This window comes from Aotus nancymaae, unplaced genomic scaffold (assembly GCF_030222135.1).
Source record: "Aotus nancymaae isolate 86718 unplaced genomic scaffold, 86718_ANA_hifiasm-v0.15.2.pri h1tg000094l, whole genome shotgun sequence".
NCBI classification, from domain to species: Eukaryota; Metazoa; Chordata; class Mammalia; order Primates; family Aotidae; genus Aotus; species Aotus nancymaae.
The window spans coordinates 111,028-128,061 of NW_026988509.1; the positions used below are offsets into that span (position 1 = coordinate 111,028).

The window sequence follows — 17,034 nt, forward strand, 5'->3', positions numbered from 1 at the left end:
TCTCCTCTAAATACAGAGAATAGGGCCAATTTCCTACTTTGCTGGGTTGCTGTGAGGACTCAAAGTCACCTCGTATTCTCTTCTCTCTACTTGAATAGAGGGGAGGGCAGCATCTCAACCCCAGGGGAAAATCTCATCACCCAGACAGCTGGCTCGCCATGGCAGTAGCTGAGCAAAGACAGACGCCGCTCTCCCCAGCCCCTCCCAAGCTCCAGCACCCAGATCTCGACGCTGCTGAGGGCCCCAGGCAGATGCCTACCTCCTGGTAGCTGCCCGGAGACGGTGGGTAGCTGGCCACACTGTGGGAGCCACCCTGTCTTGCACGGTGGGAAACCAGCATTTCCTGGGAGCACTGAACCCCTGGCATTTGAAGCATCAGCCTGTGTGGGCAAAGTTTATACCTGATTCTAGGGTGGGGCTGGTTGGGCCTGAGTGACGTTTCTAGGGCCTGTGGTCAGAAACTGGGCGCTTTGGTGACCACCACTCCCCGAACAAACCCCTACAGGTTACTTCTGAGGGGCGGCATGGGGCCAGCCACACATCCAGACACCGTGAGGGGAACAGGTGACTGAGTGCAGAGGCACTGCTGCACTGCCTCCTGAAGCACAGCCCGGGAGCTCCAGCCGAGCCGGGCCTGGCCTGGGTGCCCTGTGGATGGGAAAGGCTTTCTGGAGGGATTTGCCCTAACGGTGCCTTCAAGTCTGAGGACGAACTAGAGGAGGAAGGTGAACAGCAGGGAAGGGGGATCTGGAAGGGAGCTGTGCAGGGGCCCAGGGTGAGGCGTGGGCACCTGGAGGACCAGGAACAGGTGCTTCCCATGGCCTTAGCTCAGCCCTCCTGCAGGGTAGCCACACTTGCCCACACCTCGTTCAGGCACAGCACTGGCACTGGGCGCCCACTCAGGCTGTGGCCCTGGAGCAGAGCTGGGGCCATGGTGGAAGGCCCAGGGGACCTCCTAAGACAGAAACTAGCTGCAGAGGTCCAGAAGGCTGGGGGCAGGGAGAGTGAGGAAAGGCGTCCTGCCTTCAGTGCCCAGACAAGAGAGCTGAAAGCACAAGGCTGCTGCCCCTTGGGGGCTTCATATCCATTTCAGGATGCCTTTGCTGTTCCACCCACGGGCATGCCTCAGGGTGCTCCCAGCCCTTGGAGAAACAGGAGCAGTCACCTGAGAAGCCCTGTATTGTGTGGCATGAGAAATGAGCCAGGTAGCAAGGCACCATGCTTTGTGAGCACATTTAATAAAGAAAGCTAACTGTTGCCGGCAGCTGCCTGGATCCTGGGTGCCCTCCATTTCTGTGGCCATGAGGGACATTTCCTGGGTAAGGGCTAAGCACTGCTCTTGGTACCGTCCCCTTCTGACCCTCACTGGGAGCTGCACGGTTGGAGCAGCATCTAGATCCCACCTGGTCTGTGTGGGGTCCTGACAGTCCCCACAGGAGTATCAGGATCTCTCTCTCTCCAGCTGGCTCTGGAGCACCTGACCCCTCCGGAGACTCAGAGGCTTCTGACTCCGAGCATGGCTGGAGATCAGCAGATGTGGCACAGAAGTGAGCTCTGCCATTCCTTTTACTTTGGGGCCCTGGCACCTTTTGCCCCAACAGTCAAGTTTCCTAGGGTAGAAAAAAACTCCTCCATCTCCTTCTGCAACAGCTGGTTCCTCCTCTCTGCGTCCTCCCGCGCCCGCTCAGAGTTCCGCAGCTTTATTTCCAGCATGATGTACTTTTTCTTTTCCTGGTCCAGTTCTTCTTCTAACCGGGACATTCGTTTTCTCAGGTCCGCACTCCCTTCTTCCATTCTGAAAAGTCAAGGAGAGACGCTGTTTGAGACTCTGTGGGCTGGGTTCACTGTCACAGGGGTGTAGCCCTGCTTGTGCTCACTGTGGGGTGAGGGGGGCTCAGACCAGGCCATGGCAGTGGAGGACACCGCAGCTCAGTGGGGGAGGATACCCCAACTCATCTGCTCCTCACAAGAACCCCAGTATTTCACCTGTGAGCAAACTGCCCCCTTCCATAGCTCCCTTAGGCCTGTGATCCTGAAATCACCATGAGGACCCATGCCTTCAGAGCCTCCCTGAGTCCGCATTTGCTCCTCCAGTGCAGTATGGGATGGCCTGCCAGCTGGCCAGAACAGCACGCCCTGCACGGGGAGGGTTGGGACTTAGGCTGTCCCCTAGCCTTTGCTCCTGTGCTGCGGCCTCCCCTCCCACAGCTCCCTGCAGCTCCCACACCGTCCCCACAGTCCATCCACACGTGGCAACCCACAGGAGATCCTGCAGGGTGGTCACTTCCATTCCTGCTCACCCATCACGTTCAGCTCAAGCGCCCCCTCCACGATGCTGCTTCCTGTGGTCCTCCCCAGCAGGTCACAGTGGTGCATCTCTGCGCCACCAGAGCCAATACCACACACATCCATGCAGGTTCACCCTGCAGTGTGCAAGGTTGGCACAGGTATCTGTTTGACCAGATGACCAGCTTATGTCTGTCCAAAGGGACACCTGAGCCCAGCCCCTGAGAACACATGCTGGAGTTTAGGGCCCAGCCTGGTGACCACTGAGCCACATGACTGTGGGAAGGACACAGGCACACTGAAATGCAGAAGGTGACCGCTCCTCAGAGCACCAGTAACCATGGACTGAAAGGCACCAGGGACCCAGCCTGGCGGCTGGTACACGGTGCATGAGAAACAAATACAGATTCCCCGCCCCACCAGAATGAGGCCTCCATCCTCATCACTTAGCTGGAAGCATGGCCTGAGCCCTCCCCGCCAGGAGCACAGGCAGCTGTCAGAGAGAAGTCCCCTTCCTCCCCACTGCTTCTTCTGGTCTCAGGCCTGAAGCCCTCCTCTTCCTTCTCTGCCAGGCTCAAGCCTTCAGGCCCCAATTACACACTGATGACTCTGAACCATTTCTTCAGCATCTCCAACTCAAAGGGTCAGAACTGAGCTCCTGACCCTCATCTCCAGACCACTCTCTCGTAGCCCTGGTGCACTCTCTTGGTGAACGCCTTCCTCCAGCTGCTCAGCTGAATGATGATATCCTCCCCTAAGCCTATTATTTTTCTGGGCCCCATATCTGATCAGTTAGCAAAGCCTTTTGGCTCTACCTTCAAAATATGCTCAGCACCTGGCCGCTTCCCCCACCTCCACCGGTTGCCCCTCAGGGCCATGCACCCCACAGATCAGGCCTGGACCCCCACGCCTCCTAATTGGTCTGTTCTGTCCTTGTCCCCTGGCAAGCTCTGCTCGGCATGGCACCCAGGTGCACCTGTCAAAGTGCCCAAAGTGCCAAGACCATCAGCTTCTCACTTCATTCTCATCTCAGGAAAAACCAAAGCATTGCCCAGGCCAAAAGACCCCGCCCATTGGCCCACCTCACACACCTCCAGTTCCCAGCCCCTGACTCTTCCCCGCTTGTCTGGGTCTTGGGTTCAGTGCTGGCTGCAGCTCTGGGGTCTCCTCCTCCAACCCTCTACCCTGAGGCTCCTCTCCACTCCCCTCCACATTGCTCTATGTTCTCCTCCTTCATCTCCCTTTTAACACAACTTGCATTTTTCGAAATGTAGCATGCCTATCAGGTCTTTGTCTCCCTGCAACCCAAATAAGAATGCAGGCAGAAATTTTGATCAGTTTTGGCCACAGCTGTGGCCACCTGCACAGCATCTGGTACTTCACAGACAACCGACTCTCTTTTGGGAATGCATGAAGGAAGGTGACTCCCCAGAAGGGCCCTGGGGAAGGGATCCGACTGGGGTCCTCAGAGTCAGGACAAAGGCCAGCCTCACTCTACCTCCCGATGGCTCCATACATGCAGACAACAGGATGCACATTCCCAGTCCCCTGCTGGACGGGACAGGTGCTGATGCCCTTACCTGCCTTTCTGTGCTCAGAGACCCTCCTCACTCTAGACCCTCCCTCTAACCAAGAGAACAGCCCAGACCACTTTGCTATCGAGGACAGTCACTGCACAAGGGCTATCACTGCTGTCCCTCTGCCTCTGGGAACCTCATCTTACCTCCAGCCCAGCAGGCAGGAGTTAATGCAAGCAGCAAAGGCTCCTGAGTGCTCCCATCCACTGTGAGTCACTTAACACTCAGGACAAACAGGCGTGGTCACACCGGGGCCCAGAGATCCTGCCGGGGACACTCAGCCAATCCCTGGTGGAGCTGGGACTAGAACCCAGGGAGTCTGACCCAGAGTCCAACAGTCCTGCATCTCCCTTGAGAAACCACACCTTGGAGCAGGCCAGAAGAGCTCCAGGCACTCTGCACACGACAGGTGCAGCTGGTGCAGCCCAGCCTTCTGCATGGGAAGAGTTCCCACGTGCCCTGTAGTTTGGCCTGTGAGCTCATCCAAAGCAGTCAGCATCTTCCACTATATTTCTGGAGGCCCGTGGGTTTTACTGATGCTATTTTCTTTCTCGGCTCCATCCTATGGGTCCTTCCAGCCCTGACTCAGGCACTGCCTGCTGTGACCTCCCCCATGGCAGAGGCCTCTGCGCTCAAGGTCCCTCTCCCATATCTTCCTGTTGCAGACACAGTGCCTGTACATGCCTGGCACTCTCCAGCACCCAGGGGACAGCTGTCAGCAGAGCAAAAGGGCAAGGGCTGTCATTGCAGCTCCCAGTAGAAATCACAGGCTCAGTGGGCAGCAGGACTGCCTCCCACCTCCATCCACTGCCTCTGATGGAAAAAGGAAGCCCCTGCTAGTGTGTGGGACCCAGGTGTACAGGTCAACCAGCTAACAGGGACCTGCAGCCCGACGGGCCAAGAAATCTGAGATGCTGAGGGAAGCCCCCAGCGCTGAGAACCCGGCCTCCAAGAGCTGAGGTTCCTCACTGCAGAGGGGAACCCCAGTCATCATGGGAGGCAGGAACTCCACCCCTTTATGAATGAGCTTGCAAGCCTCAGGGTGCAGCATAACAATCCCGTGACCAGGGCAGGCACAAGGGCTTGGTTTAGCAGGGAAATTGGATTCTGATCCCATCCAGGAAGGGGTCTTCACTTCCCGCCTAGCTGGCCTGGGGCCTGGGCACTTTCCAGGGCCCAGCATCCAGGCTATGGGCCCCTGTACTGGGACACAACTGGGACCTGCCTCCAGGGGCCACCTCTCCCTGGCTGCGGACTGCACAATGACTCTGCTCCCACCTCTGCAGCAAAGTTCCCCTGGCTGGGCGGGCATTCCCACTCGCGTGAAATCAGCAGGTCTCCACAGCGCTGACTGCGTGCCAAGCTGACGGCATGCCAAGCCTGCCAGCCCCAGGGCTTTCCCAGAGCTAGGATTCCCCTCTCTGAGGCTGGCTTCCAGGGCCAGCGGCTGGGAGGTCAGGGGCTGACGCCCACGTGCCAAGAACACAGCTCTCCGGCAGGCTCCACCCGGTCAGAAGAAGCTCCACGTGGCAGCAAGTTACCTTTTCACACTCCTCTCGTACTCAGTCCGCTGGCAGCACAGCTCGGCCCTGAGCTCTGCGATCAGCCCCTGCAGGGCCTCGGAGCGGCGCGCATGCTCCCGAGTGGGGCTGCCCGGCTCGCTGTTGCTGGCACCCGTCCCCGCCTCGTCCAGGCTGTGGCCCAGGTCCAGGGACTTGGGGTCCTCGCTGCTGCTGGGGAGTGGAGAGGGCTCCAGGGCCCATTCGGTGTGCAAGGAGCTGCGGGAGGAGTCGCTGGCGCGGCAGGCCGTGCAGCTGCTGAGCGAGCCCCCCGCCGACGACTCGCTGGACGAGGCCCCCGACCACGTCATGCTGGCCACGCTGGGCGTGCCAGGAACCAGGCCCGCAGGGGGCACATTGTCGTAGGTGGAGAGTCTCTGCACAGAGCCCGAGTCCTTGAGCCGGTCTCCCGACGAGGCTCAGCGGTGGCCGCGCAGGGAGGACGGCCCGTTCATGAGCCAGTTCCCGCCAGAGGAGATGATGGGCACCTCCAGGGACGAGCCGCCCCCCTTCGGGCTTCCGGACCGGGACCCTGGCTGCTGGAATGAGGACTTCCAACTGGGCAGGGTCTGTACCTTCTTCCCAGGGCTGCACCGGCTCCCCGGCCCCGTGGGGGCGGTTCTGGAGAGCACCGCCACGGCCGCCCCATCCAGGGAAGAGGTCCTGTGCGTGGGCAGGCCGGGGCCACCGGGCTCTCCCTGGCTGTCCCTGGTGACCTCCTCGGAGCCCCACCCCACTGCGCACTGCTGGCCTCCGCGCGGGGAGGTGGGCTCTTCCGGGGTGGGCGCCGTGAAGAGCTGGCTGTGTTTGCGGATGAGGACGGTCATCAGGTGCTGGATGAGGGAAGTGCCTGCGGGAAGAGAGGCGGAGAGAGGCCTTGCTGCCAGCGGCCCGGCCCAGGGTCGCTCTGCCAGTCATGGGGAAGCTGCAGCTTTGTGGGAGCTCGTCCTGTTCCCAGAGCCAGGCTGCCCCTCAAAGGAGCCTTCATCCGCCCAGAGGAAAGGACCACGCACCCTCCAACTCCAGGCAGGACAGCAGGATGGGGCTACAGAACCACCTTCCTCAGGCACAGTGCTGCAAGCAGGGAGGAAACACTGCCCGCACCCACGCCCTCCAGCTGGGGTGGGGTGAGGGGGCAGGGCCCAGGGCTTCAGGATGAGCAGGTGGCAGGTTGGAACTGGAAACTGGGAGTCGAGATGCCAGAGCTCTCTCGGCTGCCCCATGTTACCACTCCCGCCCCCGGGCCCCCATACTGCTGACAACCGCCATGCCTGAATGTCCACACTCTGGGAGCACAGGGCTCTGGGACAGGGAATAGAGCCTTTCCTGTGTGGGGCACACATACCATTGCACACACAGTATACCCACCCACCCCCAAAAATCCCTCCCCCAACAATCACACATACGGTGCACCCCACCCACCCCCAAAGTCACACACACACATACAATTGCACAAACAATGCACCCACCCAGCCTCCCCAAATGCCCCAACACACAATCACACATACAATGCCTACTCCCCAAAATCCCACACACACATACACAACACACCCTCCCTAGCCTCCCCAAAGTGCACCCTGCCCACCGCCTAGAATCCCACACACATAGAATCTCTCACACACACAATCCCGCATCTCTAGGCCAAGGCCCCTGCGATGCAGCCCCCAGTCCTGGGGACTCAGTTCTTGTGGTGGTGGGGTGGGGGCCTGCAGTGGAGGTGGGCAGTGCAGGAAGGACCATAGTATCTACCCAGCTGCCTCATTCCCTCCCAACACCCTCACCACAAAGACCAGATGCTAGGAGGTCCCCTGGGTGGGAGGAATGGCTGAGTGCCAGGGTGGACTCTCCCATTGAAGTTGACTAGGAATCCTGGAAGAAGTCAAGGAAAGAATTCTGAGGCCAAGAACTTAGGTGATGCAGGAATTCCATGAAGCAGGCAGGGCAGGCCTCCCCCTTGAGCATCTATTACCACCAAGCAGGGGAGAGCTTGTGTTTTCCTGGCCTGGTGGGGTCCTAGGGTGGGAGACCCAGCCAGGGCAGGCCAAAGACAGGACTTAGTAAAAGCACCCCATCATGTCCTTGGACATGGGATAGGGGCCAGAACAGCCTCAGCTGTGAGCTTCCTGTCTGAACAGCACGTCTCTCTGCATCCTCCACAGGGGACAGTGTTCCATGGGCCCTATGAGGTGTGCTCTCTTTTCCATGGCAGCCTACCTCTGTGCCCTTTGCTAAGTCTAGCTGACTGGCCTCTGGTGAGTGTCCTCACCTCTCCTGGCCTCAGTTTCCTCATCTGTAAAGTTGGGGCCGATTACCACATCCCAGGCTGGTTGTAAAGCGTGAAATGAGGAGATGCCAACAAAGCACTTAGTAGAAGCTTACTGAAAGCAGCTGCTGTTGCTGCTATTTTTAATCACTTATTGTTACTTATCATAGAGAAATTCTCCAGGGTTTGCAAAGCCGACATCTAGGAACCTATGACAATTGCGTGATTATAAAAGGAAAGCAAACATGTCTGTATGTGTTCAAGTGCAAGAATGCTGGCCTGTCCCATCCCTCCAGCCTCTTCTATCCACAGAAACCCCTGGCCATTCTAATTATACCCGGTGACCTGCTGCTGCAAAATTCCTTTTTGTCTTACAGCTGGACCTTATGAGGGTGGCGGGGTGAGGTCTGCAGAGGCTCCTGCCAAGTCCCCAGAGATGGAGATGTGCTGTCTGAGCCACCCCTCCTGCTGGCCTGGCCCTGGGCTGACCTGGTTCCAAGGACTTGCCCCAGACCAAGATGAGCCCAGACCCAGCAGCACCCAGGGACACCAGGTACACCTCCCCCTTACCTTCCATGATGGTTATTGGGTCCTCAACCTGTGGCTGCAGAATGTTAGGTCCAAAGACGGTCGCCAGGTTCTGGACACTCATCTTGTTGACATTTGAGTACGCTTGAACTTCATCCAGAAACCTGCAAAGTAAGGAAGCAGCAGTCATCAAAGAAGCAAGTTCTGACGCCCAGTCTCCTGGGAGCAGCCGGGACGCCCCGCCCCACCCCTGCTGAGCCTTGCTACCTGCAGGCTTTTGCCCACTGGGTGCAGCCTGCCTCTCTGCCAGGCTCGATAAGGGCAGGTTTCCCCCGGGGCCCGAGAGGGCCATCAGAAGCAAAGGTCACTGGGACAAGGGCCCACCGCTATTTGTGTGGAAGGAGGACACGTGACTCTCCACACTGCAGTGGGTGCAGATTCTGGGAAGTCCCAGACCCTAGTCAGCACCAGCCCTACATGCCCCTTCTCAGGGTCCAGGATAGGGATACATGAAGGGTTGGGGTCAAGAGGCAGATGGCTGGGGGAACAGGATGGTGAGAGGCACCCAGGAGGGACAGAGGGTATGTCCCTTCTGGAATTATCTACCCAGGACTGTTTAAAACCACCTGCTCAGGGTCTGCGCTTTTCCACTCCCTGCTGCATCCACACTAGGTGTGGCTCTGCAGCGGGGGTGGGGGAGGGCCCCCCCAACAAGGAAGAGTTGTGTGTCTCACAGTGGGGTTGGGGGATGATCGCAGAGCCAGTGCAGGAAAGCCTGGTTCCCTCTTGCCACGCCACTTACTTGCAGATGTATCTGAGCAGGTTGTAATTGGCCTGAGGAAGGTTGCTCACTTGTTTAGCCAACTCCAGAGTGCCCTTAGGAATGAAGAACAGAATTTCAAACAAACACCAGGAATGAGGCCCTGGGCCTTCTCTGACTTCGAGGAGGTGTAAGCAAGGAGAAGGGAGGTGGGGGCTACGGTGACCCAGCCCCAGTGAACCAGAGGGCTCCACCACCTCCCCCTCCCCTCAAGGAGTGGCCAGGGCCCAGCTGTGACCTCCTGGGAAGCTAACTTGCTTCCAAGGAGCTGGTGTGAGGGGTGAGCCTATGCTGGCCGCTGTGGAGGAATGTCAGGGCCAGCACTCAGCTCACTTATCAAGACACAAATATTTGCCAGATAATGAGCCCTCATCTCCCACATGGCCTCGGGGAGGTGAACAGTCCTTAGCTGGCCCTGAGCCACCTGGGGCTGCAGACTAGCACCTGCAGGGGCGGGGACAGGGGGGCTGGCCCATCTGTCTTGGGAGCTAGTTCAAATTCTTTTGGGAAGGAAACGAGACATAAATAAAAGATCTCCCTGTTTCTGAGCCCATGACAGGCCTGAGGGGCCTGAGTGTGGGGAGTGTGAGCGGCCAGAGCTGGGCACCCCGGGACCTGGGCAGCATACAGGTATGGCTCCAGACAGACAGCAGGATGCCCTGGCCCCTCCCCAACCCAAGCAGGATGCTCCAGGCCCCCACCACACCCCCCACACAAAGCAGGCCTCCACAGGATCCATGGACCATGAAAATTCATGAAAATTAGAGTCTGTGTCCTGACTCTACAGGCTGCCACCCAGCCAGCCCATCTCCCAGGACCTATCCCTAGGAGCCACTGACCTCCCCCTCGTCCTTGGTGAGCAGCTGGGCGCAGCTGAGGAAGTCCTTGTACCTGGCGAAGGGGACCACGGGCTCGGGGAGCTCCCGCAGGTACAGCTTCAGCAGGGAGGCCACCGTGTGCACGTCTGTTGTGCTGGGGAGTTGGGGGGAAGAAGAGGACAGGTGTGTGAGGCCTGAGATGGCAGGAAATCTCAGGAGTGACTGGCACCCCCTCGTTGCCAAGGGGCAGCCTCAGTCTCAGGTGCATGCTTAGGCACACTGAGGCTGCATCTGCGGTCAGCTGCCCTGGTGAAGGAAAGGCCCATGCTCCTTCTGGGAGCAGTAGATAGAGCTGGGGGAGGGGCAACTAAGGATCCATGGCCAGGAGTTCCAGCTCAGGGACAACCCACCATGCCCAGACACCCATTCAGAACCCCTGAGTTTCATGTCTGTGTCAGTCCGTCCAGGACCTGCTCCTGTCCTGCATAGACTGCATGGGACTCCAGGGGCTGCAAAGCCACAGGGCCCTGCAAAGCACAGCTGCTCCACCCTAGCAGCTGCCCTGGACCAGAGGAATCAAGTGTGATGTAGGTCAGGTTGCACAGGGGAGGGCCTTGGGACACAGGCTGGGGGCCCCTTCTACAGGCCTGGTGGCCATCCCAAGGTCTCCTGCAGGACGATGTGGGAGCCTGGGAGCCGCCAGCTCTCCAGTAGGAATAGCTGTCTTGCAGGCCCTCTGTAGGTGCTGCCAGCCCCAGCCCAAGCTTGCCCACCCTGCTGTACTTGACCTTGGCTGGAGTGGGCAGAGCTGCATCAAAGCTCCCACCAAGCAGGGCTGCTGGCTTCTTGTCAGGGAGCAGTTATCCAGGGACCAACAGCAGGAGCAGGTCAGAGGTCAGGCCCTTTCCTCTCTTCCTGTCCACAATGGGGACACCTAGCCTTCTAAGCTCATTACCCCCTCTCCAGTGCCCCAAGAGTCCACTCCAGGCCTCAGTCTCCTGCTCTGGCTCGGAGGTGCCAAGGCTGAAGTAGACCAGCTGTGGGTGGTGGTGGCACTAGGCCTGGCACAGTCCTTTCCTGGGTCCCATGTGGGGTCTGCAGTCGAGGTCCTATACAAGAGCCTTGGTATCTCCTCAGAGCTTGCATTCCAAGCAGTATACAGGCCCCAGGTAGTTCATCTACTTGCCTAGGGCCCTGGACTTAAGCCCTGGACTGTATTTCCAGCAGGAAAGATGAGCCCAGGGCCAGGAGACTGTGGCTGTGCCTTTATGCTATCACCTGGCCCTGGCTGAATCCCAGGCTGGGCTCACTCAGATAAGTGCCTTCTGGCCCTCATATTTGGAATTCTGGTGTTCCATGTGTCCATATGCATCCCAAATACACCTGGGGCCCCTCGTTGCCTGAGGCTCAGTGGCTCTTGGTCTGGCTGGGTCCGGGCAGCCCCCACTTCACCCCTGCTTCCCTCTCCAGCCAGGCTTGCTGCTGCCACACGCTCGGTGGCCTTCTCCCGGGCCACGTTCCTGGCCAACTGCCCTGGGTACCCAGGCTTGAGCCCAGCAGCCCCTTCTCCACTGGGGACCCATGCCTTCAATGGCAGCCTGAGTAGAGCAAGAGAGATTGGGAGAGGGTCAGGAGGCAGGGAAGTGTGGCTGGGAGCCAGCCCACGTCTTCCCCTTTTCTGCAACTGGAGGGATGGGAGAGCTTCTGCCCTGGGCAAGTGGAGAGGCTGCCCCTCCTCTGCAGACCTCCCGAGTTGCATCCCTGCCCCGCAAGGTCTTGCTGTTCAGCCCTGTCCAGCCTCCCATCCGATCATCACCACTCTTACTTCCTTTCCATGCCCCTCCCTCCCTCCCCTCTTCCTCCTTCCCCATTGCAGTACTTTTAACAGCTGTTTCCAGGCCTTTTCTTGAGACTTTTCCGTAAACTGCTGTCCCCTTCCCTCCTCTAACAAGCACCCAAGGAGAACTCTGCACAGCCTGTGGCCCTGTGGGTGCCCCCGCACAGCCTGCGGCCCTCCCAGCACACATTGACACTACTGCAGGCAGAGGTGGGGGTTGTGAGGCAGAGAGGGCAGCAGTTGGTCAGCAGATGAAGTGCGTGCCCTGGGGGCAAACTGGTCCTGGTGGTCAGGGCAGTCCGCACTGAGGCAACCCTCCATCTGCAGGTTCCTTATCACCTCTCCCTTCTCAGGGACCCCCTCCTGCCCACATTTAACACCAGCATCCATCCAGAAAGGATAGCAGCTGAGGGTGTTAGAAGAGCCTGGCAGCCAGGAGTCCATGCAGCCCCAGGCTCCGGCACAGAGGAGGCTGTCCTCAGCACTCAGCAGCAGGTGGCAGCCTGCGAGACGGACAGCCCAGTGTGCAGGAAGGGACAGGTATGGGGCAGGGAAGGGACAGATATGGGGCAGCTCCAGGCACTGAGGCTTCCAGGCCTGGTAAAGCTTTAACGGGAGACAAGCCCAGGACCTGGGGCTAAAGGGTACCTTCTTATAGAGATGAGCAGGAAAGTGAGGAGGGGGCTTTGTGGAGAAGGTGCAGGATAGAAGCCAACACCCCAGTAAGCAGGCAGGCTATGGCCTGGGGGAGGGAGCTCCCTCCCAAGAGCCTCTGTCGGAAGTGGGTGAGGAGGGGCTCCTCTGTTGGGGGTGGGTGGGAAGGGGGCCCTCTGCCAGAGAGGTGGGGGCAGGGAGGGGGTCCTCCAGCTGGGGGACGTGGTGGGGAGGGGCCCTCCGTGGGTACAGATGCAGAGCCAGAGGAGCTGCCATGGTAATGGCAGAAAGCAGGAAGGATGGCCTCAGATACCCAAGGAGGAGTCTCTAAAGGGAGAGGGACCCAAAGCCCAGGGCCACCATGGCAGTATGGGGTCACGCAGAGATGGGGGTGGAGGAACAAGGCTAACATGTCCACCATGGAGATGGCCCTCCAGAGACAATTCCAGAAACAGCATAGAAGCAGACAGAGAGGGAGAAGGCAGACAGAGAGGACCTCCAAGACACAGGGAAGGCTGCCCCAGGCTGCTGGGAGGCTGAGAGTCAGGTCTGCGTGGAACACACCCTGCGGGCACCAGCTACCTTTCCAGGGGAATTCAGCAGACAGGCCAAGTGGGGAAAGGAGGCTGAGCACGCCAGGAATCACACCTTGGGAGAGCAGGTGTGCCCAGATGGAAACCCGGCAGGGTGGGTGAGGCTCGGATGGCCTACGCCACTCCAGGGAGCCCCAGCAGAGTTTGAGTAGGGGAGTGTCGAGGTCTGCAGAAGCCCCTCAGGTAGCATCAGGCACTAGGGCAGCAGAGCATCTGATCCTGGAGAGCTTCCAAAAGTCCCGGTTCCCAGGCTCTACCCAGGTGACATTATTTGAAGCAATCTCCAACCCTAATACTAGGCCACATAAGACAGGATGGAAGAGGCCTGGCTGGCAGAGGTTCAGAATGGACCACAAGCTCACTGAACTCAGCATTGGGATGGAGCTTCATAAAGCTCTGGATGAAGGATCCCCCGTACCTCCCTGGGCAGAGCATCTCTGGGGAACAGTGGTCAGTCCTCTCCATCTAAGGAGAGGAGCTGACACCTCCCCTGGTCGCAGTGACGGGCCTGGGAAGAAGATGAGGGGCTGAGTGTTCTGTCCCCAGAGGAGAAGCCCTGGGAGGCCAGGGCTGCCTGTGGGTCCTGGGGCAGATCCAAGAAGACACGGTGGAAGCCCGTGGAGGGTAGGTTTTCTTGATGCAGGAAGAACTCTATGAAAAACTGCCCCATGATGGGTGGGCGCACTGTCAGGGGAAACAGAGTCCCCAAACAGTCCTGAGCTGGGGGATAGTTGACTCCACCCAGGGTGATCCAGGGCCTGGGTAAGCCCCCATGATGGGTAGGATGGACATGGTCCCAGGGCAGGTGCAGAAGACTTGCTCCCCTGTCCCTGGAACCCAAGAGGAAGGAAGCCGAGCTGCTACGCCATCTTGCCACCAACGGAGCCTGGCGGTAGGTCAACGGAGGAAGCATGGCCAAGAGACAGATCCTGAGAGGGGACCCCTGGCTGGCAGAGTGAGGGTGTGCCCTACACTCTGCCACTGGGAGGGCTGGCCCACCATCCAGTCACCAGCCCACCCCTGCCACTAGAGCTGGTGTCCTGGGCAGGAGCCCCTGCAGGAGGAATGAACAAGTGGCTCTACATCACCCCTGATCATGAGCTCACCTGTCAAACAGTGGCTTCTCCCCACAGTCGAAGGAATCCTGCAGGTCCCTCACCAGGTTGGCCTGGCCCGGCATGCAGAACAGCCCCTCCTCAGTGAGCCCACGCTCCCGGATGAAGTCCACACACTGCTCCACCAGCAGGGGTGCCAGGCGGGGGCCATACTTCCGCTCGTGGTGGACTGTGTCCTCCAGGCGCTGCCCAAAGATCCCTGAGCACAGAGAGGAGCTAGTCACACCCTCCACCACCCAGCTCAGTGGTTCGTGCTTGGGACGATGGAGGGCAGGTGCACTGTTAGGGCTAAAAGTGGCTCCTCCCCAGGAAACAAATTAGACACTGGGAGGACGCACACCAGAAGGCTGGGCCCTGGGCTGCCTGTGGACAGACAGCAGGAGGGAGCAGTGGGCTGGTGGCATGACCTGGCCCCTGGAGCTTGCGCAAGCCAGGAGCAAATGGCCCTCAGGGAGCTGCATTATGCATGTCATTGATTGGTTTTGCACCATTCCAAATGAGAAGCCATCCAATGTCCATCAACAGCAGAACCAGTATATCTCCTGTATTCTGTTCTTACCATGGAACACTGTGCAGCAATGAGAATAAATGAGGCACAGCTCACCGGACAAGACAGACACAGTAATACGAAAACCACAGTCATCACTCAGCATCAATCATCATCAGAAAAACACAAATCCAAACCACTATCTGTTCCCACCTCACTAGGACGGCTACTGTCAAAAGAACAGATAGTCACAAGTGTTGGCGAGGAGGTGGAGAAACCCTTCCTTGTGCACTGCTGGAAGGATGATGAGATGGCAGTTGCTGTGGAAAACAGTATGGCAGTTCCTCAAAAAATTAAAACTAGAATCACCAGTAATCCCTCCCCTGGGTATATACCTAAAATAATTAAAAGTAAGGTCTCAAAGAGATACTTGCACACTCAGGTTCACAGCGGCATTATTCACAGTAGCTGAAACACAGAAGCAAGCCATGTGTCTGTCAGTGAATACATGGAGAAGCAAGACATGGTATTTGCATACAGTGGAAACTGATTCGGCCTTAAAAAGGAGGGAAATTCAGACACATGCTACGACATGGGTGGACCTGGAGAACATCATGTGTAAATCATTCACAAAAGGACAAATACTGTGTGATTTCTCTTACATGTGGAGCCTGGAGTAGTCAAATTCACAGAGACAGAAAGTAGAATGGCGGCTAAAGGGGCTGGGGGCAGGGGAGATGGAAGTTAGAATTGAATGGGCAGAGTCTCAGCTTTGCAAGATGGAAAGTGTTCTGGAGATGGAGAGTGCTGGTGGCTGCACAATAATTTGAATGAACATAATGCTGCTGAACTGTGAGTTTTAAAAATGATGAAGTTAGGATGTTTTATGTTAGGTGTATTTTATGAAAATTTAAAAAAATTAGAAAACAAAAAACATCATCAGAAACAAAAGAAGCCAAACCCCAGAGTGCACACTGCATGACTCCATTTATGTAAAGTTAAAGATAGGCCAGACTCATCTGTGCTATTAGGCCAGGACACGGTTACCTTGGTGGGTCAGTGACTGGAAGGGGCTCAAAGGCTTCTGGGGTTGTGGTAACGCTGTGTCTCCCCCGGCACGGTTTACCCAGTTATGTCCCACTTGAGAAAATTCACTGAACTGTATACTTATGACTTGTATACTTTTCTGCATGCTACTCTTAAATAACATTAGCAAAAAGAAAGAAAAGAAATCAGAGAGAGAATGATCTAAAATGATACATGACAAGACACCAGATGAGGAATAGAGGGAGAGGGGAAGGAGGCAGAGAACTTCAGAGAAAATCTATGAAAGCTAAATTTGTCACTAGCCTAAGAGGTTCCTGGCAGCCCAGGCAAAGAAAGGAAGGAGTTGAGAGCCATAAAGCTGTCTATACCATGGTACAGTAACAGGAGAAACAGACTTCTGCCAGCCTCTAAGCTTTCAAGCTGAGTTCTTGACTCTTTGGAGTGCCTGACATTATTCACACCCCCTGTGCAGAGACCTTCCCAACAGGGCGGCTTGTGGGCTGTTCCAGGGGCAAGATGCCAAAGCTCCATGTCCAGGCATGGGACTTCCCAGGGACGTGGGCACTGAGCCAGCTAAAAGTGGGGCTCTATTTGTCCTACTTAGCTCCCCAACACAGGGGCTATTTTGGAATAAGATACATCAGTCCCTGATACAGTGCCTGGCACAGAGCAGGACACAGTAAATGCTCCTCCTCACCCTGCTTGACCCAAAAACTAAGTGTATAAAACCTGAAAGGTAAAGACTCTTCCTTTGAGAAAACATGCCCACGTGGGCTGCACCTGCTGGATGCCAGCAATGCTTTAGCGAGAAGTGTGTGTGCGCATGTGTGCATGTAGTGTGGGTTTGTATGTGCACATGTGTGCATATGCGCTGGGTGTGGGCTTGCAAATGTATGTGCATATGTATGCATGTGGGCTTGTGTGTGCACGAGCATGCACAGGTGGGGGGCGTGTGAGAGTGAGGAGAGTGCCAATGTAGCTACACACGGTGCTGTGCTGCCAGGTGCTGTTCCGAGCATTTTACACCCATCAGCACATTTAATCCTTCCCATCTTGCTAACTCAGGGACTGTCACTACCACTGTAACCATCGTCATCATTATCTTGACTTTTGCCTGTTCAGCTTGTGGGGTGTTTGAACTGAGAGGCATGGGGGCTTAAGAATGTACACAAGTTCACTCAGCATACACGACAGGGACAAGGTTCCAACCCAGGCAGTCTGGCTCCAGGTACAGAGAATGCACTTGGTCACGTGACTGCTTGGCACCCATGCTGGTCCGGAGATACCTATGTGAGGCATCCCCCAACTCAGCACCAGCCGTTCCTGAGAATGTGGGTCCTGTGGAGGGACAACAGGCAGAGGTCACAATACTAACACGAAGGGAAAGCTGCTGCCGCCTGGGACCCGGTGGGCGAGACCAGTCGCCCCTGACCATAAGTGGGGCCCAAGG

At 57.4% G+C, this 17,034-nt stretch overlaps 1 pseudogene; it reads right to left on the reverse strand.

The window, feature by feature from the left end:
* Positions 1-1,066: 1,066 nt before the first annotated feature.
* Positions 1,067-14,364, reverse strand: LOC135271859 (rho GTPase-activating protein 22-like; annotated as a pseudogene).
* Positions 14,365-17,034: the final 2,670 nt, after the last annotated feature.